The 16,066-nt window shown below is 37.2% G+C and overlaps 1 protein-coding gene across 5 annotated transcripts in view; it reads left to right on the forward strand.

Moving 5' to 3' along the window:
* The window catches only part of MARCHF1 (membrane associated ring-CH-type finger 1), a 635,011-nt gene that overhangs the window by 319,095 nt on the left and 299,850 nt on the right, over window positions 1–16,066 (forward strand). The window contains exon 1 of one of the 5 annotated variants that reach the window (XM_019650586.1): window positions 15,613–15,636. The exons of 3 other annotated variants lie outside the window; for them this stretch is intronic. The gene's annotated coding sequence lies outside the window, so the exon portion shown is untranslated. Of the gene's footprint in view, window positions 1–15,612; window positions 15,637–16,066 lie in introns of those variants that run through there. One more of the 5 variants, XM_019650580.1, reaches the window with a different exon arrangement.

The following is a 16,066-nucleotide window of genomic DNA, read 5'->3' on the forward strand; positions in this document are numbered from 1 at the left end:
TGGGTTGCCATGGGCTACCGTGTGTAGCAAGCAGCCAGTGTGAGCGGCCCTCAAGACTCCATGAGCAGCCAGCCATCCAGAAGCCAGCAACTGATCTGCCTCGCCCGGGAAGAGCACAATGATGGTGCCAATTTGGGCCAGTGAAGCAACGTCCTCCACAACTAGACTGAAGAACAAAACGACAGCAATTTGTCTGTTCCTCTTCCCCCAATTCCCCAATGCTGTTCCCATCCCCCAATTCCCCAATAAAAAAATCTTTAAAAAAAATTTTTAATTCTGACTTTCCTGAGAATTAAACAGTTCTGATAAATCATAAATAGACTTTTCCTTTATTATGGTATCACCTTCACATCTTTTTTTATCCAGCACAGCTATTGGGTTGTCAGAAAAGTCATGACGTATTTTGTCTGTTTTTCAAAGGTCATATATTTATATAAAGAACAAAGACCAATCAATGATATATTGCCCATTTTATTTGATAACCTTTTGCCACCTTTCAGTGAGCTTCATAATTCCTCCTTCATAGAAAGACCTGTCTTTTATTTGCAAAAAACTGAACAAGGTGCTGATTTACAGCCTCATCTGAATTGAACGTTATACCATGCAAGGAGTTTTGAAGAGAGCGAAACAAGTGGAAGTCTGATGGCACAAGGTCAGGCAAGTATGGTGGGTGTGGCAACACATCCCATCCAAGCTCCAATAATTTTTGACGGGTGATCAAACTTATGTGTGGCATCGCATTGTCGTAATGGAACACAACTCCTTTATAATTAACAAGCTCTGGATGTTTCTGGATGATAGATTTGTTCAAACTGTCCAGTTGCCAACAGTACACATTCTAATTGATTGTTTGGATTCTTGGTGGGAGTTTGAAAAACACGACACCTTTAAAATCCCACCACACTGAGAGCATAACCTTCCTCTGATGAATGTCTGCATTCGATGTCGTTTGAGGCAAATCATCACGTCGAGACCAAGACCGTTTGCTCACCACATTGTTGTAAACAATCCACTTCTCATCACCAGTTATCAGTTGCTTCAAAAAAGGATCGTTTTCCTCATATTTAATGAGCATATTGCAGATGTTTATACGCGCCGTGAAATGAACTTCTTTGATTTCATGCAGAACCCAAATATCGAGCTTGCTTACGTATCCCAGCTTCTTCAGGTGGTCATGAACGCTTGAATGATGGATGTTCAATGTTTCTGCAATCTGTCGTGTCATGTAACGTGGGTTTGACTCTATCAATGCCTTTATTTTGTCGTCATCAACCTCGGTGGGCCTCCCTGACTGAGGAGCGTCGTTGAGATCAAAATCACCAGCACGGAATTTTGTGAACCATTGTTGGCACTGACGTTCTTGTAGAGCATTGTCACCATAAACTTTATGTAACTTTTCACAAGCTTGACAGGCATTCTTCCCTTTATGGAAGTAAAACAGTAAAATATGGCAAAAATACACAGTGTGGTCTCCCATCTTCAACTTGTGAAATCTCCAAAACTCAACCCAATTGCTCCATTTTTTTTTTAGAATAAATAGCTGTCAAGTGACATAGCAATAACATAGATGCAAATGACTCTAGTACTTCCAAAAATGAGCTAGTGCCATCTTTTGCAAACATGCATCATGACTTTTCCAACAACCCAATATAATATTCTGAGAGAAAAAAATACAACCGTTGAAAAAAATCTGAAACATGTCTTACCATATTAAAGATAATCACATTGTCTGACGTTGCTCTCTTACAGTTCTGAGTCGTCATGAGAGGGTTCTAGTAATGGTCAAATTGATCACGAACACCTTCCATGATGGTTTTCCTTTTTCTTAGAACCCACCACTCATTACCTTTGTAGTGAAGGCAAGAATATAACATAAATATCAACTTCTAGACCTACATACTTTCTTTTGAGCTGATGACTTAAATCAGCCTAACATAGGCTCATAAACGTCTTAAGTCTGATACCCTGAGAGGACTTTTTGTTTAATCCTTAGGCAGGAGGAAACTCCAGCTACTCCCTATCAGTGAGTGTCTCCTCACTTGACAAACATCTACAGGGAAATTAGATTCTATGGCAATTCAGAGCATCATGTGCTGTTTAAGAACATTTCCACCGGGTTATGTTTCCTTCGTCTCATTTAAATTTCTGATTTGGTAGTTTAAGCTGATTTAACCTAAGTTTGTTCTCCTTAGAAATGAAGAAATTTACTATCAGTTTCTTTGCAGATAGGTGCTTTGATGCAATTCAAGATTTGAACATGCTAGACCTTCTCAAATTATATTTTTAAAATTTGACATTGTTGAAACTTTACAAGTTTTGCTTTCTAAAATGTAGCCAGTTTGGTTGAATCCTTTCTAGTTTTTTAAAATTTTTTTATTTAAGATTTTTATTGGAGAATTGGGGGGATGGGAACAGTGCTGGGGAATTGGGGGAAGGGGAACAGACAAGTTGCTGTCCTTTTGTTCTTCAGTCTAGTTGTGGAGGATGTTGCTTCACTGGCCCAAGTTGGCACCATCATTGCGCTCTTCCCGGGCGAGGCATATCAGTCGCTGGCTTCTGGATGGCCAGCTGCTCACGGCGGCTTGAGGGCCGCTCACGCTGGCTGCTGGCTACACATGATAGCCCATGGCAACCCACTGTCACAGGGGCTGCAGCCTATGCTGTCGCTGGCGACTCATGGCAGCCCAGCTCCAGGTTGAGTTGTTGTTCAGCATCTTAGCTGTGGAGGGCAGTGTCACTGGCCCTCACATATGGGATCTGAACCAGGGCCCTCTGGCATTCCAAGCCAGTTCTTAACCATCGTGCCACTCAGCCGGCCCGAATCCTTTCTACTTTTTGTAGTTTCTGTTTATAAGGGGTTCATACATTGTTCAGTTTATGCTAATTAAGAATCTGTTTAGTTCTGGAAATTCAACCTGAAAACATAGACACATGGTTATCCTTAAGACTTTGTGCAAGTGGATTCAGTAGCTCATTTCACTCAACATATTCCAAAATTTCAATTAAAATTTGAAGTTATGGCAGAAATGCTTCCAAGTGCCTGACCCTTCTGTCTCTGTCAGCCCATCCTGTGTCACCAGGACCACAGGCAGTGCAGCTCCTGGGTCGGGATCCCAGAGCACACCAGCGCCAATGAGCGTGGGAGCGTTCCTGCAGCCACTGAGAGAGGCACGTGGGAACCACCGTAGCATAGGGCTGCCAGTTCATCTCCAGAGAAACGAGCAGGCCCAGCAGGACACAATGACCCTCTTCAGGAATCAGCGGTGTAGAGTGAGTAAGGCAAAGCAGTACAGGCTTCAACAGCTCCTCAAAGAAAAAAATATACATTGCTGGTATTTTAATTGGAATTGCATTATATTTATTCAATAATTTGAAATATTTGATATTTTTGTTGTGTGCTTGCCAGAATGGTATGTATTTAATTTCCTCACTCAAAAAAACAAGCCTTCTGATTTAATTTTTTCAAGTCATATTTGTTTCTTTTTTAAGTTATTTATTTTGCTTCAATCTTTAATCTTTCTCCTCTCATATTTTCCTTAGACTGTTCCTAGTTGTTTTGTTTTTTAAACAAGTGTACTTATTTATATTATTCTTATATAGTTATAGGTAAAAACATTTTTAAAAAGATAAATTTGCCTCAAAATATAGCCTGGTAACTTCTCTTCCATTTTATTTGTAGTTTTTTGGCTATCACAGTTTTCAAAAACAAAAATCGGTGTTTTTAAGTTTCGCTTAATCTATAGCTAACAATATTATTAAGAAAAAGTCTTTTACATGTAATATAAACTTGTATTTTTACTATATTTTTAAAAATATTACACCAGTATAATATCTGATTTGGGGATCATTTTCAGGCATTCTTAATGGCTTAATATCTGAGTGATTTTTTAAGTAAGTATTTGGCAGGTGCTTGAATTGTACAAAACTCTTAATAAGTACAAAGCTCTTTTTTTTTCTGAATTTAATCTTAATAAAACTGTATAATCTGTTTTTTTTTCCACGTTCTCGTTTTTGTTCCAATATTAGAAAAACAGGCCCATGTTTTTTGTTTTTTGTTTTTAAAGATTTTATTGGGGAATTACGAAGAGGAACAGTGTTGGGGAATCGGGGAAGGGGAACAGCCAAGTTGTTGTCCTTCAATATTAGTTGTGGAGGGCACAGCTAGCTCAGCTCCAAGTCCAGTCACCACCTGGGCCCGTCCGCAACTCACAGCCACTCAGCTCAAGGTGCCCTGTTCAATCTTAGTTGCAGGGGGCTTAGCCTACCATCCCATGAGGGAGTCGCACTGGCAACATTTTTGTTAGGAGCACATGCTCTCACCAGCTGAGCCATCCTGCCACCGTTGGCAGCTCAGCAGCAACTCAGTTTGGGGCCAGCAACTCACTGGCCCATGTGGGAATCGAACCTGTGACTCCGCTGCTCAGAGCTCCTTCTCTTAGCCAACTGAGCCACTTGGCTGGCCCAGCCCCGTGTTTTAAATTTTGTACCATAACAATTACATTTTTGTAATTATCTCCTTTTATAACTGACAGTTTTAATATGTGTATATATTTAACAGTATATAGGAGGAGGATTAACATTTTATGACTAATTATGGGTATTCTTTTTTCACATACATTGCTTTCTGAAAACATGTAGAAGTCAAGCAATTTCTTTCCCAGAGAGTTTTAAGTCCCTTAGCTTATAGTAGGAGAGAATTACATTGGAAAATTTCATTTTTTCAAAGATTGATCGTTGGTTATATTTATTGTGAAAACGTGATTGTCACTTTCATGAAATGGTATTTTACTAAGGACTTGATCAGAATGTCTGTAAAACAGAAGAAAATCAGTCTATAGTTAGGAACACTGTAGATGATGTTTAAGGTGTCTGTAACAAGTCACTCTTCAATTGACTTTCTCATACATTTTGATTATCTATTCTCTCCTAAATGGAAAGAGAATAAAAATTTTTCCACACGCTATTAAATTATGTAAAGCGTGGATAATAGCTGTCAAAAATGATCATTTATTTCTATGAATACACAAAGAACAAATCCAAGAAAGGAGATCACGGTGCTGTCAGCCCCTGATATTACTCAACCTCATGTCTGCTTTAATAGCCTGCCATCACCTGCTGTGCAGATGTTAAAGAATGGAAGACAAATCAGTGGGAATGGAAGACAAAAGTCTTATTCATTAGCATTTATTAATTCCCAAGATACGCTGGGTTTGTGCACTTAGACTGTAGTGACAGTTGCAACAAGTGACAGTGAGAAATGTCTCGGGGAAGGAAGCAGAATACCAGTGTCCAGAAAGCATTAGAATTGCTGTGGCGACAGCTTCCTGTGTCAACTGTAAGTGTGGCCATTACAGAGTAAAGCTGTTTCTCTTCAATTACTTTCCTCTTTATCAAAAAGCACATGAAGCTTTGACTAGCAACTTGTACAGGTTAAATACCCTGGTTTTCAGTGCACATTGTGGACTAGGGCATGAGAAACAATGTAAGATTCCACAGAGGTGGTAGGATTCTAAGCCTTGTTTGTAGGGAAATGAAGTTTCCTTGATAAAGGAAGAGGGCTCTAGACATTGGACTATAGCATGGAAAAAGATTGTTAATATTTATACAACAGGGTCCCAGAGAAGGCTGTATTCTGAGTAAAGGCCAGTGTCGGTTTTTTTGTTTTCTTTTTCATTACAAATCAGAACAGAAGGAAATGTATCTTTGGAGGCACAGAGTTTAATCAAGAACCCAATAATCATAAAAAATAGAGAACTGAACATCAAGACCTCAAGCTAATGTTGAACATCATTATGCATGTTTGTTCTTCACACAAAACAGAAAATATAAAGGGGCTTTTAGCATTATGAGGTATTTTGATTAGTTAAGGAGAGTCAAATAAGTAATAAAATTAAAAAATATAGTTTTTATAACTTCCTAATTAAAATACCTATGGCCTTAATCTCTAAAGGTCTCAAAAATATGTTCACATACTACTTATCAACAGACTGTGTTCCACAAAGAAACTTTGCATTTAATTGCAAAACACAATAGAACATTTTAACTTTCATAATGTATCATTTATCCAGGAAAAGCCTTTCTATGACTTGTTTTAAACTAATGATTGACTTGCTTTCTAATAATGTGTCTTTTATATTACATAGTATTTAATATTTATCAAAGTGTTTTTACATGCTTTATTTCATGTGACATTATCCATAGTGACTTCCTAAATAATTTTCTCTTATTCCTGTATCAATACATTTTCGTTTCTATGGATTTTAGACTAGGGTTAGGGACACAAGACAACTTTGAAAATGCTGCTCTAACACTGACAGACCATATGATTGTTTTGTTTTGTCATGCTTTGTTTTTTTCACTAAAGTGGACAAGAAGAATGAATGTTAACTGTCTTAATGGTCAAAAGTGTATCACCACATAATTGAGTTGAAGCTAACAAATGGTAATAACCAGGAAAATGGTCAAAATAATCAAATTATCTATGCTTAAATCCAATTCAAAAGCCAGCTCTTGTGAATTTTAAGGGTAATTTCTTGTATGCAAATACTTTTTTCCACTCCTAGCTGTCTTTGATGCAATCCCAAATGTCACTTCCTTTCCTGTTCCATAGAGCTACCTAGAGTGCTCTGGGTAAATCTGCATTTAAAAGTCGCTGGCTTTGTAGGGGGTAATTATGTGACTTCTTCCTTTCCTTGGTTCAGATCCAAATGAGTGACAGTTCCTTGTTTGCCAATATCTATTCCCTTCTCCTTAAGTAAGAGAACAACTTTTTAGCTGGGCTCGTGACTTCCTAAAATAATGACTATATTGCCCAATCTCCCTCTCAGTAAGTAGGTGTAGCAGTGTATCTAAGTACTGCCGATGGCTTGTAAACAGAAATATTTTTACAAGAATGAAGACCAGGTTTCTCTCATATTTTTCCTTCCTCCTGGCTGAAGTGCAATGGCTGGATCTTAAACATGGAAAGAACTTGCATTTCTGAGGACTCCACAACGCTGTTATACATGATCTCCACTAAGGTGTTTGTTGTTTTTTTATCTTTCCTGAGTAAAGAAATACCTATCTTGCTTAAGCCACTCTGCAGTAGTTTGGGAGGGCTGCCCTAACGAAGCACCACAGGCTGGATGGTTTAAATAACACAGATTTATTTTGTTACACTTCTGGAGGCTAGAAGTTGGATGTTAAGGTGTTGGCAAGGTTGATTTCTTCTGAGGCCTGTCTCCTTGGTTTGTAGACAGCCACCTTCTCTCGCTGTCTTCACGTTGTTTTTCCACTGTACGTGTCAGTACCTTTTATTAGGATACCAGTCATATTGGATTAGGTCCTGCCTATATAACCTCATTTTACTTTAATTACCTTTTTAAAGGCCCTATCTCCAAATGCAGTCACGTTCTGAGTACTGGAGGTTAAGACTTCAACATATGAATTTTTGCAAGATACGATTTACCCCACAACACATACTTCTTTTTTTTTTTTTTTACTTGTATCCAAACATACGCGTAGTTCTATCTGATACAACATAAAGGATATTCGAATGCTATATAGTTACTGATGCAAGCTGGATCATTAGGTGGCCTCACTTAGATGTGTGGACATAGTAGGCTTCCTAGAACTTTTGTCATCAGTAATACTGACTTCTCACCAACTCTCAGGCACACACCTCCCCCTGACAGGGAAAACCTTTCCTAGTAAACTTATTATTACAGAGCAGAGAGAGTGAACGGAAAGTGTGCTTCTTGTGTTCCAAGGAGATCAGACCCAGAAAATACTAATCCCTGTGTGTGCAGTTTCTTTCCCCAAATCCACCAATCAGATTATTCAGTCATCCCCATCCTCTGAAGATAAATGATGAGAGAACGGACTGGCAAACCGGGGGTGTCTAATTAAAGAAACAGGAAGCAAGGGAAAATTACTTTCTCCCAGTAGTAATGTTGAATACACTACTTTTCATGTTCTTGTGATTACCAATATTTTTATGTTAGTTTGAATTTAATTTTTTTATTAAATCTGATAACTTATTGCAAGCCAGAGGTCTTGAGCATGTGGCATGTAAATTTATCAAAATTATTATTAATTACTCAAATTATCTATTTTGGGAGAGATTTTTCACCAGCCATTTTTGAAGATTACTAGTTGGGAAACATAGTAAAATTTGGAACATCTGAGATGGTATATTACAGGAGTAGTCACACTACATAGAGGAGAGATGTTACCATTGAGAAAATGTTGAAGCCACTGGAAATGATATCCTCTTAAGATTTAGTTTATCGGTTGGCATGGACCTGAGCTTGGCAAACTATGGCCTATGTGCCAGATCCAGCCCTCTGCCTGTTTTTGCAAATACCAGAGGTGACAAAAAATGGATACAACCGGACACTTGGGTTAATGTTGCTCAAGCAGTTCTCCATAATCAGAAGTGTCTGGATGCTGATGGTAACCACTTTGAGCACCTCTTTTAATTGCAGAAGTCAAACATGACTTGTATTCATCTTTTCTTATCAGTATATACTGAGTATTAAAATTTTAATAGTTTTCCTTTCTGAAAATGTGTATACTTTTTTTTTGGCACCCTCTGTAGTTTTATTGCAACACATTGTTTATACAATGTCTATGGCGGCTTTTTGCTAAAACAACAAAGTGGAGTTATTATAAAAGAGATTGCATTGTCTACAAAGCCTTACTGTATGACCCTTCTTAAAAATATTTTCTGACCTGGGCGTAGAAGAAAGTCATTTAAAATACTTCATTTTTACCCATTAGTTTGCCTCTTTTAAATGTTAAATTATCATTTTTAATTGGCTGCATATAATTTAGTTATTCATAGAAAATTTTGATGGATTAATTCAGATAAATTAATTCTACATTTTTTTCACAAACTGAAGATTTGGCCCGTATATGTAAAATGTTTTGCTATGCTTAGAAAATTATAAGATGCCTCTTCGTCTAGTCTAAGAACCAGTGTTCCAGTTAGAATACAATTAGATAATTTTATTTCTAGTGTCTCCTAATGAGAAAAGGATGGGTTGATAACTTTATAAATAGATTTAACAGGGTAGCTGGTGAAATTTTTTCTCAGTGTATTAATGGTTTAGTATACTTATCTACTAGCATGTCTCAGTTTCATTAATGTCAGATACAAGCTAATTCTCAGATAACTGTCTTCAAATATTAATATGCAGGTAACTTGATTGTTTCCCAGTGCAGAATGAAAAAAAAATCTCTAAAGTAATTTAACCTGGGTTACCCAATTTAAATTGTTTTCTATGAAATGAAAGTTCTTTAATTCTTAAAAATCTATTCAGAGTTCAATCAGTCATATAATGTATCAGAGTTTGAAAGAGAAGCCCTTATTTTTAGTTGAGAAATCTAACTAAAACTTCTAATTCAGTGTTGCTTAATGTGAGAAAAACGGGATTTATTGTTGTGCTATAAATATGACCCTCCGACTGGACCCTTAAACCCATTCCCTTATAGAGAGCAGACATTTTCAATAACAGACATGGAGCGTTTTCTCTCCTGAAAATAGTTTGTTGTGTGTTTCATGGTAATTATAGTATGAGTATGGATTAAACATGATTGTAAGTGTCATTTACATTTACCACAGTAGGATACAACTTATGGGCTTACAATGACAGAAATACTTATGTTTATGCATATGAGTGATAATGTTAAGTCTCTGAAATTGGAATCCTGGAGTGCTGTAAGAGTTTATTATCATCTTACATTCAAACACTTACTGTTTCTATTATTGCTGGTAGTTTTCCATAGTAACCCTACCTGAACACAATTTCAATACATTATTCAACAGTGTAAATTAAATTAATTCAGAATGGGCTGTTTAAAGAAGGATATTATACTACAGTATATCAATTAGCACTTATTAAAAGTATTTTTGAAGCCTAGAAGTGACACAGGAAACTATATTACTGGAAAAATTATAATTTTAAAAAAGAAAATAATGAAGTGTGTTATTGATTTTCTTTTCTCAATGTTACATCATGGTAGAATGAGATTAATTTTGTTGATTGACTGGTTTTGTAGTCTCTATTTTTCTATAGGCTATTATATCTCTACTTAGCTTGTGTTAACAAATCTATTTACGAAAGAAATATATAGCTTTTAAATCCATTAATTTCACTTCTAGGAATGTAAATGCAAAGATTATACAAAAGGATGCCCATCATAGATATTTCTGGTACTAAAAAAAATGTCTTTTTTTGAGGAGCCTCCGTAATATTTTCCACAGTGGCTGTACCAATTTACACTCCTATCAATAGTGCACAAGGGTGCACTTTTATTCACATCCTTGCCAACACTTGTTATTTCTTTTCTTTTTTATAATAACTATTCTAATAAATGTGAGGTGATAGCTCATGTGGTTTTGATTTGCATTTCCCTGATGATTAGTTATGTTGAGCAACTTTTCATGTTCATGTTAGCCTTTTGTATGTCTTTTTGGAAAATTGTCAGTTCCGGTCTTTTGCCCATTTTGTAATTGGATTATTTGTTTTTGTTTTTTTTTGATATTGAGTTGTATGAATACCTTATATATTTTAGATAGTAACCCCTTATCAGATATGTGATCTGCAAGTATACTCTCCCATTCCATAAGTTGTCTGTATTTTGTTGATGTTTCTTGAACTGTGCATAAGCTTTTATGTTTGATGTAATCTCCCACGTGTTTGTTTTGGATTTTGGGTGTCATATTCATAAAATCATTGCCAAATCCAATTTCAAAAAGATTTCCCCTGTGTTTTCCTCTAGGAGACTTATGAAGTCAGGCCTTACATTTAAGTCTTTTATCCATTCTGAGTTAATTTTTGTGAGTATTGTAAAATAGGGGTCCAGTTTTATTCTTCTGCATGTGACTATTCAGTTTCCCTAACAACATTTATTGAATACTGTCTTTTTTCCATCGAGTATTCTTGGCTCCCTTGTCAAATATTAGTTGACTGTATATACAAGGGTTTATTTCTGGGCTCTTGGTTCTGTTGCATTGATCTATGTGTCTGTTTTTATGCCGGTATCATACTTTTAAAAATTACTCTTGCTTTGTAATGTGGTTTGAAATCAGGATGTGTGATGCCTCCACCTTTCTTCTTTTTCAGAATTGCTTTGACTATTTGGGGTCTTCTTGGTTTCATATGAATTTTAGGATTGCTTTTTTTCTGTTTCTGTAAAATATGCCATATGGGGCCAGAGGCTATACTTAACAGCTGGGCAGAGCTGGTGGCTTAATTCCTTGCCCAAGCACAGCTGTGGAATGGGCTCTTTGGCTACCCAGCTTCTCTGGTCAGGCTTCCTGATTGCAGGGGACTGGAGGCTGTATTCAGCAGTTGCGCAGGGCTGGGAAATTGCTTTGAGCCCAGATTAGGCTATGCTGCCAGTGGCCTGCTGGCTGGAGACCTGAATCTGGCAATACTATCCACTGAGCTCCAGTAAGAGCTACTGGGTTGGCTCTACAGATCAACAGAGCTGCAGATTGGGATCTATTCTTAGGCACTGGTGCTGCAGACATGGCTATACAATGGGCTACTTGGCTGCCTAGTTTCTCTGGCTAGACTTCTTGGTCAGGCAGGACTGGAGGCTATTATGCTCAATAATAGGTGGGGCTTCAAATTTGATTCTCTGCCCAGGTTGGCCTGTAGAGCAGTCTCGAAGATCAGTACAGCCCCGTGGGCTGGGGACTGGAACCAGGCAGAACTGCCCACTGAACTCCCTAGCCAGACAGGGCCACTTCCTCCTCTCAGCACGCGGGCAGAGGTGCTGGCGGGATCTCCTCTCAGTTGCAGCTCTGAGGAGGAGAAATGAGGTCTGTCAGCATCTGAGCACTGGTTGCTGTACTCCCTGCTCTGTCTTTTCTGTTTCCATCTGATCTTCAGTGGTCAAGCCCCAGAGATTTCCCCTGTGATCCTTGCGAGGTGAGACCCAAGTGGGCCTCCTGGGAAGCACCATGCCATGTGCTTCCTTGGAATCTTTCCCCCTCACTGGAGACACCATAGGCCCAGGTGGTTCGTCTTGGTGAGGCACTGTGCCGTGCCGACTGGGGGCGGGGGGTTTGGTCAGAGTACGGCTGCTCCTCTTACCTGTCTCCTCAGTCCTCCGTCTCTGTGGCTCAGGGGCGTGTTTCAGCCTCATCCCATGTTCTGGGATTTTTCACAATGATGTCTTGTGTATCAATAGTTGCTATTTGGTCTTCTTGTGAGGGGACTGATGCCAAAAATGACATATGTGGCCGTCCTGATGATGTCACTGCTAGCTTATAAATTACCAGTTCTGAAAATATGGATTAGCATAATACTCATATTCTCTCTCTCTCTCTCTCTCTCTCTCCTATGTCCATAGAGTATCTTTAAGTAATCAGGCAACACACATTTTTAATGTCATAGATACATGGTTAATATTATTGGCTGAAACCCATTATCCATGGCAATATACATTTTCATTTTTTTTTTTTTAAGCTGAGCCATCCTGCCACCGGTTGGCAGCTCAGCGGCTGCTCAGCTCAGGCTGGGAATCGAACTGCTGTTGCTCAGAGCTCAAACTCTTGAGCGAGCTTTTAACCAACTGAGTCACTCAGCCGGCCCTAAATTTTCATTTTGATATGTGCCCAATATGGTTGCAGAATTCCATATTAGATGCTAATTAACATATGATGTGTGAGTAGGATATAGGATGAGTTTTGATTGTCTTCATCTTGATTACCAAGCTATATGCTGAATTAATCCTGTGAGATGAGCCATCAAGGCTGCATGTCTTCTCATATGCGTGCCATGTGCAGGCATCAGCTTATAGTAGCATTTGGATAAGTGTCTTGAGAAAGAAATGTGTTATGTGTAGCTAATTGACTTGTGAGTTTTAAAGGGATGCAACAAACATATTTTAACACCAACCTCCAGGTTCCTTGTTTTGTTCTCAAGGTACCTCCCTTCTGTTGGTGTTGGAATTAAATGGATAAGCCAAGTGGTAGGAACTCTTGCATGAGCTTCCATGTGTATTATCCTGAATTAATAAACCTTGGAGAAATTACATAGCAGTCAGACTTTCCTAGTAACTGATATGGTTCAGATTAATCTAGTGTCTAAATGGGAGAAATGAATCAAAATGAACAGGGCTGACTGACAAGATCAAATAAGAAATTATAGTTCCAATTCATTCCAGCCTGTAAACTAATCTAAACTCCCCTCACCCCCCGACACTATTATTATCTTATTCAACTGAAAATGCAATCTGAAAGTTAGGGTTATTGCAGCATGTTCTGATCTCAAAATCCCATATAAATATGTAGCTGATGGGTTTAGAAAGAAATTTTTTTATTCTGTTATAATCTGGTTACTTTGTTAAATTTGGAACATTGAAGACAAATGAGGCAAGCAGCATTTTCTAACCTATGTTTTCTTTCAAATTATTACTGAGTTTTATGCTATAACCTATTACTACTCTTACAACTCATTTGCCACTTAGAGACTCTCTTCTTTTTCTTAAAACAAAACTAAACACAGTGACACCAGCACATACACAAAACCGACAAGCTTTACTGACACACACTAAAATATATATTTCATTCATTTGCAGTTTATTTTGTTAAGAAAGGTATAAAACAAAGATCTCACAACAGAAATATATAATTAAAATCATACAAAATAGGAAACATACATAAGAAAATGCAGCTTGTATGATTGAACTTAAAATTTAGATCTGAGCTCCCAAAAGTGAGGCAAGTATGGTAAAAAGTGAGGCTGTGTAATTTTTATTCGTAGGCAACATAAAATACAAAAGTCACTGAAAGAATGGCAATGTTTTGGGCATTAATGACTATAAAGGAATTTATCACATGGATACCAAAACAAGAGTTAAGGACAATAAATTATATCTGAACAGTGAATTTGTAAAAAGTGCAAAAAATAGTCTTCATAAAAATATTCTATCGGTTTTCAATGAAAGCCAAAAGCAGATGATTAAATTAACAGAGTGATGGTGTTGATAAGTGTGTGTGTGTGTGTGTGTGTGTGTGTGTGTGTGTGTGTCTTTTGTACCTAATGTCAAGCCTCAGATACATGTTCTCTCAAGGACAAGAAATAGTGTGTTCCTTAAATAGTCTTTATCAAATACCTATTTTCATGCCTAGGACTTTGACAGGATCTACAGAGTCACCAATTCAAAGTTACAATTTCTGTTCATAACCTAATGTACAAACAGATGAAGACTCGATACCTTGCTGATAGAAAAAGGAACATATTATTTGGATTCTTACCAGGCACATATCATGCTTTCTAGTCTCTCTTCTAGATCCTCTCATCTTCATTCTACTCTGTTCCCCCACCCCCCTTCAACCTAAACAGTAGTCTACCTAGCCAAGGTAAATCTTAATAAGCCTGGGTACTTCTCATATTCTCCTTCAGTACACCATTTCTTTCCACAGAGTTGCTAACTGAGGCCCAGGGGAGATGCTCAATCCTCTGTGACTATAGGTTGATGGGCAAGAAATGAGTAAAAGCCAGTGGTCAACAAGAAATTCCTCCTGTGGAAGATACAACAAAGCTATAACTACTCATCCATTAACACTTTTGTACTAAATAAACAGTCTATAATTCTAGTGTTTCAGAGGTAAAATATATGTATCCATTGGATACATTTTAAGCTTTTCACAGAATACTACTGAGATTTAGCATCTTGATATTACATTTTTTTTTTCTGTCTGAAAGAGATGGAATTAGTCTGGATTATTAAGCCACCTATATAACAAGAAAAAGTATGGAAAACTTTTAGCTTCCCATGTAAGTTGGACAATCCCATAATAGAGTTTTCTGATGATGATTATTTAAGCTGACTGTATAACTGCAATATGTAAGAAGTGCATTCAGCTATGCTATTATCAGGTTGCAGTTCTAGAGATCAGATTGAGAAGGAGATATTGGTAAATGGGAATTTTCCTAACTAAAGGATTATGTTAAGAGTCTGATAATCACCTTAGCCTTCATATGTGTCACAACTGGCATCAGAAAATACTCAGAGGTAAAGCAACAGTACAGCACATGTTGCCTGCATCTGAGGGATTTTGATTGGACATCATTTACGTAACACTGTCCCTACCCCTACTTTCAGTAGAAATTTCTCCTTTAAATACTTATTTCTTCATTTTCTGTGTATTGCTCAGATTTATATCTTTGAAAATATATACAAAACAAACTTGAGATTGAAGTTAGCTCAATATAGTGATAGCCATGTTCTACTTCAGAAGTTTAAATCATTAAACTTTAGATAAAAAGTTTAAAGAAGAATCATTAAAAGAGCACATTGTTTGTTTTAGACTCAGCACATTTTCACATAGATCATTAACTATGTTATGAAACTCCATATTTTGGACACTCAATAAATATGTGTTGAATGGAATTGCAAGTTATAATAGGCTTGTCATTTAGAATTATTTTGTAATTCCCTTCCCTTTCTTGGTTCAAAAGTAAAGTACAACAATGTTCATTTGACCCCAGTTTCTTCATCTGTAGTATTAGAGACACCTACTGGATGATTGTAACTCTGTTCAAGAAGTATCCTCGCGTTGTCTGCTCTTTGCAGGCAATCTAAGTCATTCTGGATTTGGTGTCAGCAACATTGAAAGTAGCAAGGGGAGCCTTGGTGAGTATATAAGCACTAAGGGCATTTCAGCTCAAGAAACAGGTTTACTCATTTCTGGCTCTGGTTCTTGTAGATCTAGTTCAACCTTCAAAAACTGACATAGCTTAGCTCAGGATACCCCTGGTTAATCTGTGAATTAGCGGTGGTTTAGTTGGTGATGACTTCAAAAAATACCTGTTTAACTCTTAATAAAAGGAGAGATAAGCATAGAATTGTTTAGTTTGCTATTGTAGTTGAAAAAATGAATTGCTATTTTAAATAAATGGATTGGATATTTTAAACCTAAAACCTCTGATTAGTAATGAACATAAAGTTTGTGTAGAATATTCAAAAGTCAATATAATTGCATAGTTTTGATTCTACATAAACTTTTCAAATATCTTCTTACTATGTAATGACTTAAAAAAACATACTTGGTGATTCAAATGAT

This window comes from Hipposideros armiger, unplaced genomic scaffold (genome assembly GCF_001890085.2).
Source record: "Hipposideros armiger isolate ML-2016 unplaced genomic scaffold, ASM189008v1 scaffold_142, whole genome shotgun sequence".
Classification (NCBI taxonomy): Eukaryota; Metazoa; Chordata; class Mammalia; order Chiroptera; family Hipposideridae; genus Hipposideros; species Hipposideros armiger.